Below are 11,132 nucleotides of genomic sequence, written 5' to 3'. Positions count from 1 at the left end.
CCCCCCTCATTCTTCTCTTCTGCAGACTAAACAATCCCAGTTCCCTCAGCCTCTCCTCATAAGTCATGTGCTCCAGCCCCCTAATCATTTTTGTTGCCCTCCGCTGGACTCTTTCCAATTTTTCCACATCCTTCTTCTAGTGTGGGGCCCAAAACTGAACAGAGTACTCCAGATGAGGCCTCACCAATGTCAAATAGAGGGGAACGATCATCTCCCTCGATCTGCTGGCAATGCCCCTACTTATACAGCCCAGAATGCCGTTAGCCTTCTTGGCAACAAGGGCACACTGTTGACTCATATCCAGCTTCTCATCCACTGTAACCCCTAGGTCCTTTTCTGCAGAACTACTTCCTAGCCATTCGGTCCCTAGTCTATAACAGTTCATGGGATTCTTCTGTCCTAAGTGCAGGACTCTGCACTTGTCCTTGTTGAACCTCGGCAGGTTTCTTTTGGCCCAATCCTCTAATTTGTCTAGGTCCCTCTGTATCCTGACCCTACCCTCCAGCGTATCTACCACTCCTCCCAGTTTAGTGTCATCTGCAAACTTGCTGAGAGTGCAGTCCATGCCATCCTCCAGATCATTAATGAAGATATTGAACAAAACTGGCCCCAGGACCGACCTCTGGGGTACTCCACTTGAAACCGGCTGCCAAATAAAGATGGAGCCGTTGATCACTACCCGTTGAGCCCGACAATCTAGCCAGCTTTCTATCCACCTTATAGTCCATTCATTGAGCCCATACTTCTTTAACTTGCTGGCAAGAATACTGTGGGAGACCGTATCATAAGCTTTGCTAAAGTCAAGGAATAACACGTCCACTGCTTTCCCCTCATCCACAGACCCAGTTATCTCCTCATAGAAGGCAATTAGGTTAGTCAGGCATGACTTGAGAAGATTGAGGGGAGATTCGATAGTTGCTTTCAACTACCTGAAAGGGGGTTCCAAAGAGGATGGATTTAGACTGTTCTTAGTGGTACCAGATGACAGAACAAGGAGTAATGGTCTCAAGTTGCAGTGGGAGAAGTTTAGGTTGGATACTAGGGGAGAAAAAGTCACTAGGAGGGTGGTGAAGCACTGGAATGGGTTACCTGGGGAGGTGGTGGAATCTCCTTCCTTAGACGTTTTTAAGGTCAGGCTTGAAAAAGCCCTGGCTGGGATGATTTAGTTGGGGATTGGTCCTGCTTTGAGAAGGGGGTTGGATTAGATGAGCTCCTGCGGTCCCTTCCAACCCTGGTATTTTATGATTCTATGATACATGGCTGTTCTCTCTGTCTCTCTCAACCCCACTCTTCAATTCTCACTCAACATTTCTTACACCTGCCGTTCTCTGCACATACATGGCTAACAGCGCCTCACATGTTCTCTTTCTCCTTTTCTATTCCTCTCTTCATTGCTCTCTGTCTCCCTAACTCTGTCAGTCCAGCTCTCCAGGCTGGTCTCTACACCTCAGTCATCTTCCGTGTCTCTCTCTGTCCCTAGTGTTCCCCATGGCCATTATCCCTGTTGGAAGGACTAATTGCAAATGCTCCCCTAAGCAGGAGAGCAAAGAGGAGATGGCTCTCAGGAGGCGATGGCTGTCTCTTCTGTCCCATAATTTGCAGAGGTGCAAATGTTTATTGGTTCATCCATTGGAACAGTGGACATGGGGTTGCAGGAGTGCAGCCACTTACAATGCCACACTAAAAGCTTTCTAGTCACAGTGGGAAAATTTAGAATTTAAAGATGAAACATTATAGGGATTGGAGGAAACCAGCAAGTGGTGAGTACAGGTATCAGCAAATTCTACCAGAGACATTGAAAAAGGAAGTCCCGAGGTTCTCATGATTTAAAAACTGCTGGATATTGTGGGGTTATAAAACTCTTAGCCAAGTTAACGGGGAGATCCTATTGGGTAAAATGCAGGCAGACTGTATAAAATTGATACAGGAAGTGTGATGTTTACATTGAAGAGAAGGATATCCTTAAGATTGGGAGAGCCCTTTATAGCTTTATCTCATGAGGGTACCGGTGAAGTGCATTGCTTTTGATGTGCTGGGTCCTTTGCCTGAGGCAGAGGCTGGCAATCAATATTTGTTGGTAGCTGTGGACTATTTACATTACAAAGTGGCCTGAGGCTTATTCAATAAGAAATCAAGGGGCTGTGACAGTAGCAGGGGTACTAGTGAATGAATTCTTCACCAGATTTGGGGTCCCATCTGAGGCACATCGAGGCAGAAGCTTTGAATCGAAAATATTTCAACAAGTTTCTGAGATTCTAGGAATCCACCAAACCAGCACTACCCCAGGATGCCTACTATCCGATGAGATGGTGGAAAGGTTCAGTAGGACTCTGGAGATTCAGCTGGCCACCTTTGTAATACAGCACCAAAGGGACTTTTGATGGCTCGTAGATAGGCTTGGCAAAATTCAATTTTTTTTTTTATAATTTTGACCGATAATATTGATGTTTATTTTGAAGCATGTTTTAATTGTTATTGATTTAAATTTTCACAGCTGTGCAAAATAATGGGAGGTGTCAGAGAATGGGGAGGTCAATCAATTACTAAATTACAGTAGATACTGAGATTCGAAAAGTTAAATCTTTATAACCATTAAAACACAAATTGTCAATATGTCCTCATAATATATATATGGGCCCAGAAATTGTGGTGAGGGGAATTTTTAAGACAGATATAAAATTGTAACAAGATGTAACATAAATATTGTATTTGGAAAAAAAGAGAGAAAAATTGAACAATAAGGAAAGTTCTAAATTTCATACTAAGTAACTAAGTTGGTTACACCCTAAATACACCAGGTGCCTTTCTCAGATAACAGCAGTTTTCTGTGATATCTATCTCATGAAACCATTTCCGTTATGCTTTGGAGAAAAGAAGTAACAGAGCCCTGACATTGCCTGATCTTATAAAACTGCCCTGTGCTCATGAGATGCCTTGATGTTGTGAACTCTGTATCCCACCCTACCCAGTGTAGGCAAGTCACTTCTTTGATGGGACCTGGCAGGGACTGGTTGTTGGACACAGTACAGGGGAAGTCTACGTGTCCAGATAACAGATTGTAACTCAGAAAAGATCCCAAGATGATAGGTTCATTCCCAGAGTGTTGGAGGGAAGTGAAGGTAAGGTTTTCCTAGATGGATTCTTTGCTGTTTGCTATCATTAATGATATGTGGTTATTCTCTCTCTCTCCAGTTCATCTCCTGCCATTCCCAAGGTTGTGAGTTCAATCCTTGAGGGGGCCACTTAGGGATCTGGGGCAAAATCAGTACTTGGTCCTGCTAGTGAAGGCAAGGGGCTGGACTCGATGACCTTTCAAGGTCCTTTCCAGTTCTAGGAGATAAATAAATGGAGATATCCTATTTATTTAATCCATAAATGGCTTACAGCTCCTCCCAATATCTTTTTCTTCTTCCCAAATAATCTCTCCAACTCTCTGTGTTTAACTCTCTCTCTCTGTCCAGGCTGCTCCCCACCCACCAGGCTTTCTCCCTGTCTCTTTCTGCCCCTAGGATCCCCCAGGGCTGTAATCTCTATGGATATTTCCCAGTCACACTCATCGGGATCTGGCTATTCCAGGCAGGGCCGGCTCCAGGCACCAGGCTGGCAAGCAGGTGCTTGGGGCGGCTGCTCCGGAGAGGGGCGGCACATCCAGGTATTCAGCGGCAATTCGGAGGACGGTCTCTCACTCCCGCTTGGAGCGAAGGATCTCCTGCCAAATTGCCGCCGCAGATCGCATTCGCGGCATTTTTTTTTTTTTGGCTACTTGGGGCGGCCAAAACCCTGGAGCTGGCCCTGATTCCAGGCCAGGAGGCTGGAGAGGGGCTGGAATGGCCAGTGAAGCACAGCACTGCAGATGTCTGAGTCACTGATTCCCCTCTGTATTCCCTCTGCTAACAGGTGTGCACATGCAGGTTTCAGAGGGAGACACCACCTGTCGCAGAGTGGAGGTTTCATGATGACTGAGCCAAGCACAACATTCTGGCCTCCCACAGAGACCAGCTTGAATTATTCTGATACAAATAATGGGAACGAATGGTCCTGAGACAATTTTACTGAAATGTCCATTAATGGTGTCATTCTGCTCATCTGCCTGTTTGGGCTGGTGGGGAATGGGATAGTTCTCTGGTTCCTCAGCTTCCACATTAAGAGGAACCTCTTCACTGTCTACATCCTGAATCTTGGGATGGCCAACTTTGGTTTCCTCCTCTTCCTGGCTGTTTCCCTCACAATTGATATGATGAATAATTTGTTTTGTTTTAGTTTAGAATGGAGGCCTTTTCTGCTGCTGTTTCTGTTCGCATACAATACCAGCCTGTATCTCCATTAGCCATTAGCATTGAGAGGTCTCTCTCCATCCTCTTCCCGATCTGGTGCCGATGTCACAGACCAAAGCATTTGTCGGCCATTGTGTGTTCCTTGCTCTGGGTTCTCTCCTCCCTGCTAATTGAACTAGTGCATTATTTTTGTGTTCTTAATAGGACTAAAAAGTGTCCAATGACAGTCATATCCATGTATGTTCTGAATTTCCTGATATTCACTCCCATCACGATTCTGTCCAATGTGATCCTGTCCATCAAGGTCCAATGTAGCTCACAGCAATGCCATCCAGGAAAGCTCTATGCTGTTATGGTGATCAGTAGAACCCCGAGCATGCAGGCAAGATTCTCCAGCCAGACCCTCATTGACCATTGATACTATTTACCAGCAATGGCACGTTATTGACTAATTGACTAAAATCACGTTATCCCATCAAACCATTCCCTCCATAAACGTATCTAGCTTAATCTTAAAGCCAGAGAGGTCTTTCGCCCCCACTGTTTCCCTCGGAAGGCTGTTCCAAAATTTCACCCCTCTGATGGTTAGAAACCTTCGTCTAATTTCAAGCCTAAACTTCCCCACGGCCAGTTTATATCCATTCGTTCTCATGTCCACATTAGTACTGAGCTGAAATAATTCCTCTCCCTCCCTTGTATTTATCCCTCTGATATATTTAAAGAGAGCAATCATAACCCCCTCAGCCTTCTTTTGGTTAAGGTAAACAAACCGAGCTCCTCAAGTCTCCTTTCATACGACAGGTTTTCCATTCCTCGGATTATCCTAGTGGCCCTTCTCTGTACCCGTTCCAGTTTGAGTTCATCCTTTTTAAACATGGGAGACCAGAACTGCACACAGTACTCCAAATAAGGTCTCACCAGTGCCTTGTATAACGGAAGCAGCACCTCCCTATCCCTACTATATATACCTCGCCTAATGCTTCCCAAGACCGCATTAGCTTTTTTCACGGCCACGTCACATTGCCGACTCATAGTCATCCTGCAGTCAACCAGAACTCCGAGGTCCTTCTCCTCCTCTGTTACTTCCAACCGATGAGTCCCCAGTTTATAACTAAAATTCTTGTTAGTCATCCCTAAATGCATCACCTTACACTTTTCACTATTAAATTTCATCCTATTACTATTACTCCAATTTACAAGGTCATCCAAGTCTCCCTGCAGGATATCCCGATCCTTCTCCAAATTGGCAATACCTCCCAACTTTGTGTCATCCGCAAACTTTATCAGCCCACTCCTACATTTGGTTCCGAGGTCAGTAATAAATAGATTAAATAAAATCGGACCCAAAACCGAACCTTGAAGAACTCCACTGGTGACCTCCCTCCAACCTGACAGTACACCTTTCAGTATGACCCGCTGCAGTCTCCTCTTTAACCAGTTCTTTATCCACCTCTGGATTTTCATATCGATCCCCATCTTTTCCAATTTAACCAATAATTCCTCGTGCGGTACCATATCAAATGCTTTACTGAAATCGAGGTATATTAGATCCACCGCATTTCCTTTATCTAAAAGGTCTGTTACTTTCTCAAAGAAGGAGATCAGGTTGGTTTGGCACAATCTGCCTTTCGTAAAACCGTGTTGTAATTTGTCCCAATTGCCATTGACCTCAAGGTCCTTAACTACTTTCTCCTTCAAAATTTTTTCCAAGACCTTGCATACTACAGATGTTAAACTAACAGGCCTGTAGTTACCCGGGTCACTTTTTTTCCCTTTCTTGAAAATAGGAACTACATTAGCTATTCTCCAGTCCAACGGTACCACCCCTGAGTTTACAGATTCATTAAAAATTATCGCTAACGGGTTTGCAATTTCTCGTGCCAGTTCCTTCAATATTCTCGGATGAAGATCATCCAGTCCACCCGATTTAGTCCCGTTAAGCTGTTCAAGTTTGGCTTCTACCTTGGATACGGTAATGTCAATTTACCCTCCTTTATTCCCCTCTGTCACGCTGCCTCTATTCCTAAACCCTTCATTAGCCTCATTAAAGACCGATGCAAAATATTCGTTTAGATATTGTGCCATGCCTAGATTATCCTTAATCTCCACTCCATCTACAGTCTTCAGCGGTCCCACTTCTTCTTTCTTTGTTTTCTTCCTATTTATATGGCTATAAAACCTCTTACTATTGGTTTTAATTCCCCTTGCAAGGTCCAACTCTACACGGCTTTTAGCCTTTCTCACTCCATCTCTACATGCTTTGACCTCAATAAGGTAGGTTTCCTTGCTGATCCCTCCCCTCTTCCACTCTTTGTACGCTTTCTGTTTTTTCTTAATCACCCCTTTGAGACACTCGCTCATCCAGCTCGGTCTAAATCTCCTGCCTACTAACCGTTTTCCCTTTCTTGGGATACAGGCCTCCGACAGCTCCTGCAACTTTAACTTGAAATAATCCCAGGCGCCATCCGCCTTTAGATCCATAAATATGTTAGTCCAATCCACTTCCCTAACTAGGCGCCTTAATTTATTAAAGTTAGCCTTTTTGAAATCGTAAACCCCTAGTCTCCGATTTAATTCTGTTAATCCTTCCAATTAGTTTAAACCGAATTAGCTCATGATCACTCGAGCCAAGGTTGTCCCCTACAACCATTTCCTCAACGAGGTCCTCACTACTCACCAAAACCAAATCTAAAATGGCATCCCCCCTCATCGGTTCAGCTACTACTTGATGAAGGAATTCATCAGCTAGCACGTCTAGGAACATCTGAGCCCTATTATTGTTACTAGCATTTGTTCCCCAATCTATATCCGAGAAGTTAAAGTCTCCCATGATTACACAGTTCCTATTAGTATTTACTTCCCTAAAAACATTAAATAGTTCTCTGTCCGTATCCAGGCTAGATCCCGGTGGTCTATAGCACACTCCAAGCACTATCCCAGGGGAGGCTCTAGTAGTTCTTTTACCCAGTGTGAGTATTGCCCAGACAGACTCCGTCTTATCCATTCCATCAGTTATTATTTCTTTACAGTTTACCTCATTATTGACATACAATGCTACTTTTCCACCTTTACCTTTGTTCCGGTCGTTCCTAAACAGCACGTACCCTTACATACCTGTACTCCAGTCATGACTACCGTTCCACCATGTTTCGGTTATTCCTACAATATCTGGTTTCATTTCTTGGACCAGGAACTCCAATTCCTCCATTTTGTTACCTAGGCTTCTCGCATTGGTGTATAAACATCTTAATGTATGCTGTTTAGCCTCTCTCCCATTAGTTATGCAATTTGGTACGGACCCCGTACTGTCCATCCCCCCCCTCCTTCTTATGTCCAATCCCTTCCCCCTAGCTATATCTATTCTTATCTAATCATCCTACTTTTCAATGTTGGAATCTGGCGTGGAGATTAACTGGACATCTCCCAACCGTCTCCCCCAAATTCCTAGTTTAAAGCTCTTTTGATGAGATGAGCCAGCCTCCCTCCCAGAAGTCTATTTCCTTCCCTACTCAGGTGAAGTCCATCCCGTGAGAACAGTTGTCTGTCCCCGAAAGCCTCCCAGTGGCCATACATCCCAAAGCCCTCCTTATAGCACCACTCCCTTAGCCAACTATTTATCATCACAATTCTGTCAGCTCTTTGCTGCCCTTCTCTAGGAACAGGCAGAATCCCACTGAAGATAATCTGAGCCTCGATTTCCTTAAGCATCTTCCCCAGCCTGGCATAATCTCTCTTGATTCTCTCTAGCAAGAACCTAGCCGTGTCATTCATTCCTACCTGAAGGATGATCAAGGGGTTCTTACCTGCTCCTTTTAGGATCCTTTTCAACCGCAGGTCCACATCCTGTATCTTATTGCCCGGTAGACAGCACACCCTTCTGTTTTCTGGGTCTGCCCTGGTCACAGGCCTGTCTAACCTCCTCAGTAAGGAGTCCCCAATCACATAAACCTGCCTTTGCCTGGTGACAGTGCGATCTACTAATCTATCCCCTATTCCCTGTAGTCACAACCCCTGTCTGTTCCTATTTTCCCTTATAGTCCCCCTTGTGCTATCCTGAATCCTCCCGGGGCCCAGAATTGGTGCTGTCTCCATCAACTCCTCCCCTCTCTCTATTGGACTAGCTGCTCTTCTCTTCTTCCTCACCCTCTCATCTTCAGTTACCACCTGCTGCCCCCCCTCCTCATTATCCAAACAGCCGAACCTGTTCCTGAGTTCTATTTCCCCTTCGCTGGCCCTCCTTTTCCTTGGCCTGCTTCTTACGGTCACATGCTTCCACTGCTCTTGTTCTCCCCCTGACATTCCCCCCTCACAGACCTTAGCCCCTGCTTCCACCTGTACCCCTGAGCATTCCCCTTCAGCCACTCCTTGCCTTTGCTCCATTAGCTGCTCAAACCCCCTTCTAAACTCTACCAGGGTATCTACCTGCATCTCCAACCCTCGGATCTTTTCTTCCAGCAGCTCTATTAGGCGGCACTTCATACAGACATACCTCTGTTCAGGCACCCCCGCTAGTACCATGTACATACCGCAGCTGCCACATGCAATCATCTGCATTGTGTCCCCCACTGCCTGGCTCATGGCTGCTATAGTCTCTGCCCACTGCACCTGGGGAAACACAGCACACAGGACACCGTGCCCTCCTGCCTCCCCTTCCGCCTCCCCCTGTAAACTCCCACTCAAACTCCCCTGTTAGCAGCCCTGTTTGCCGGCTCCTGTGCCGCTGCGTGGCCGCTTTTATAGGACCCCTAATCAGCCAAGCTCCGCCCCCTAATCAGGGCTCTGCTGCCCTCCCAGCACACTGCCCCTACAGGCCTCTACACACACAAGCACTACAAAGACAGACGCAAGTACAGATACCTTCTCCTCCAATGAGACTCTTTCTCAGATAAGAGCAGCTTGCTACGATTATCTATCCCTGAGAATTAATCTTTGGCAAGCTGTTTCCTTTATGTTCAGCAGATCAGAGGAGGGGAACAGAGTTCTGACACTGCCTGATGTTTGATAACATCAGTGCTGGTGAGAAGCCCATATGCATATTTTTGCACATTTACATGTAATTGGGGTGACCAGACAGCAAGTGTGAAAAATCATGACAGAAGGTGAGGGGTAATAGGCACCTATATAATACAAAACCCAAATATCAGAACTGTCCCTATAAAATCTGGACATCTGGTCACCCTATGTGTAATCAGGGTTAAAAGAGACCTCAGGAGGTCATCTAGTCCAACCCACTTCTCAAAGCAGGACCAATCCTCAACTAAATCATCCCAGCCAGGGCTTTGTCAAGCCTGACCTTAAAAACTTCTAAGGAAGGAGATTCCACCACCTCCCTAGCTAACCCATTCCAATGCTTCACCATCCTCCTAGTGAAAAAGTTTTTCCTAATATCCAACCTAAACCTCCCCCACTGCAACTTGAGACCATTACTCCTTGTTCTGTCATCTGGTACCACTGAGAACAGTCTAGATCCATCCTCTTTGGAACTCCCTTTCAGGTAGTTGAAAGCAGCTATAAAATCCCCCCTCACTCTTCTCTTCTGCAGACTAAATAATCCCAGTTCCCTCAGCCACGTAGTCTGCAGTGATCTGCTCAAGGTCATTCTTGGCAGTATCATTAACTGACATTCCAATGACACAAATAAAACACAAAAATAAGGCACACAGCCCTTCTTGTATTGATGTGAAGAATGCAGGAGTGACCTGTATATATATTTATGACTATTTTGTGTACCTCTGCATATCTGATTTTCATTATTCTGTTTGTTACATAGGTTCTAAGGATTATCTCCTGATGGAGCTCCCTCCCCGCCCCGGCCCCATGTCCATCCATGGAAAGGCAGATAAGGGCTTCAGATAACCCAGTCACTGATACTTAACAGACAATATAGGTGTCAATGTCTTTGAAATGTTGTCTCTGACCATGCTGGGACCATCATCCCTGGCTTGGGACAGGGGAGAGGGGAAGGTGATTAAAGACTTCAGGTGAGTAACATCAAACAAAGCACTCTTGGGTAGATAAAAGGCCTGAGGCCCTGAGTTCAAGGGGAAGGCAATGACTGCAAGGAAGCAGATGGCTACCCAGTCCCCAGCAGTGGGGTGTTCCTTGGGATGTATTTGGCTTGCCTAAACCTTGAGGGCAATGCTAAGCTTTAGATAACACATAGGTGTGAAGGCCCTTTAACCCTCTTCTCCCTGGTTGTTGTGTACCTAAGGATAAATACTTTGTGTTGAAGAAGCTGTTCTGAATCTCTGATTTACAAATGGGTCACAGCTCCTGAAAGGAAGTCTCTTGCAGGTGCCAAACCTAGTTGGATGAGTTGAGGAAACATGGTTGGTAAAGAGAGGAGCTATAGATTATGGGCGGTGTCTGAGAGGGAAAATGGAGGGGTTGCAAGCTGTGAGGAGTGACAGGACAGGATGAGACTGAAAAGGGGTCAAGGTACAGCTAGCCCTCTAACCATGTCAACTGGCTGAATCTGACCTCCTTCCTTGGACTGTATTAAATGTGAAGGATGAGTAAACTCCACTGTTTTGTTAGGGGGTCTCCTTGGGCCCAACAAGGATATGTTATTGAAACTCTTGTTCGCTGTTCGTCAAACGGCTCAGTGTGGTCTGCTGTTTCTTATCAAGTTATCGCTGACGATGCCCATAGTAACTACCACCATTAACAATTTTTTTAGCCTTTTATTAAAGGCACAGAAAAAGAAGGGGGAAAACTGTTAAAGCATTTAAAATGGAAAGTATTTACTCAGCCTTTCATTGTATCATGACCTCATATTCCCTTTACCTTTATCTACATAGTCTTTTATAGGGGAAACCCAGGTTTGACAGGTGTTTTTTGGTGATAATGTTAAAGGTG

General features: G+C 45.3%; 1 pseudogene; it reads left to right on the top strand.

Annotated features, from left to right (window-relative positions):
• The first annotated feature begins 3,830 nt into the window (after positions 1-3,830).
• Positions 3,831-10,518, top strand: LOC117876572 (annotated as a pseudogene).
• The last annotated feature ends 614 nt before the right edge of the window (positions 10,519-11,132 follow it).

Source organism: Trachemys scripta, chromosome 4 (genome assembly GCF_013100865.1).
Source record: "Trachemys scripta elegans isolate TJP31775 chromosome 4, CAS_Tse_1.0, whole genome shotgun sequence".
In the NCBI taxonomy this organism is placed as follows: Eukaryota; Metazoa; Chordata; order Testudines; family Emydidae; genus Trachemys; species Trachemys scripta.
The sequence above is the reverse complement of the archived record's forward strand: the minus strand, read 5'-3'. Positions and strand labels throughout refer to the sequence as shown.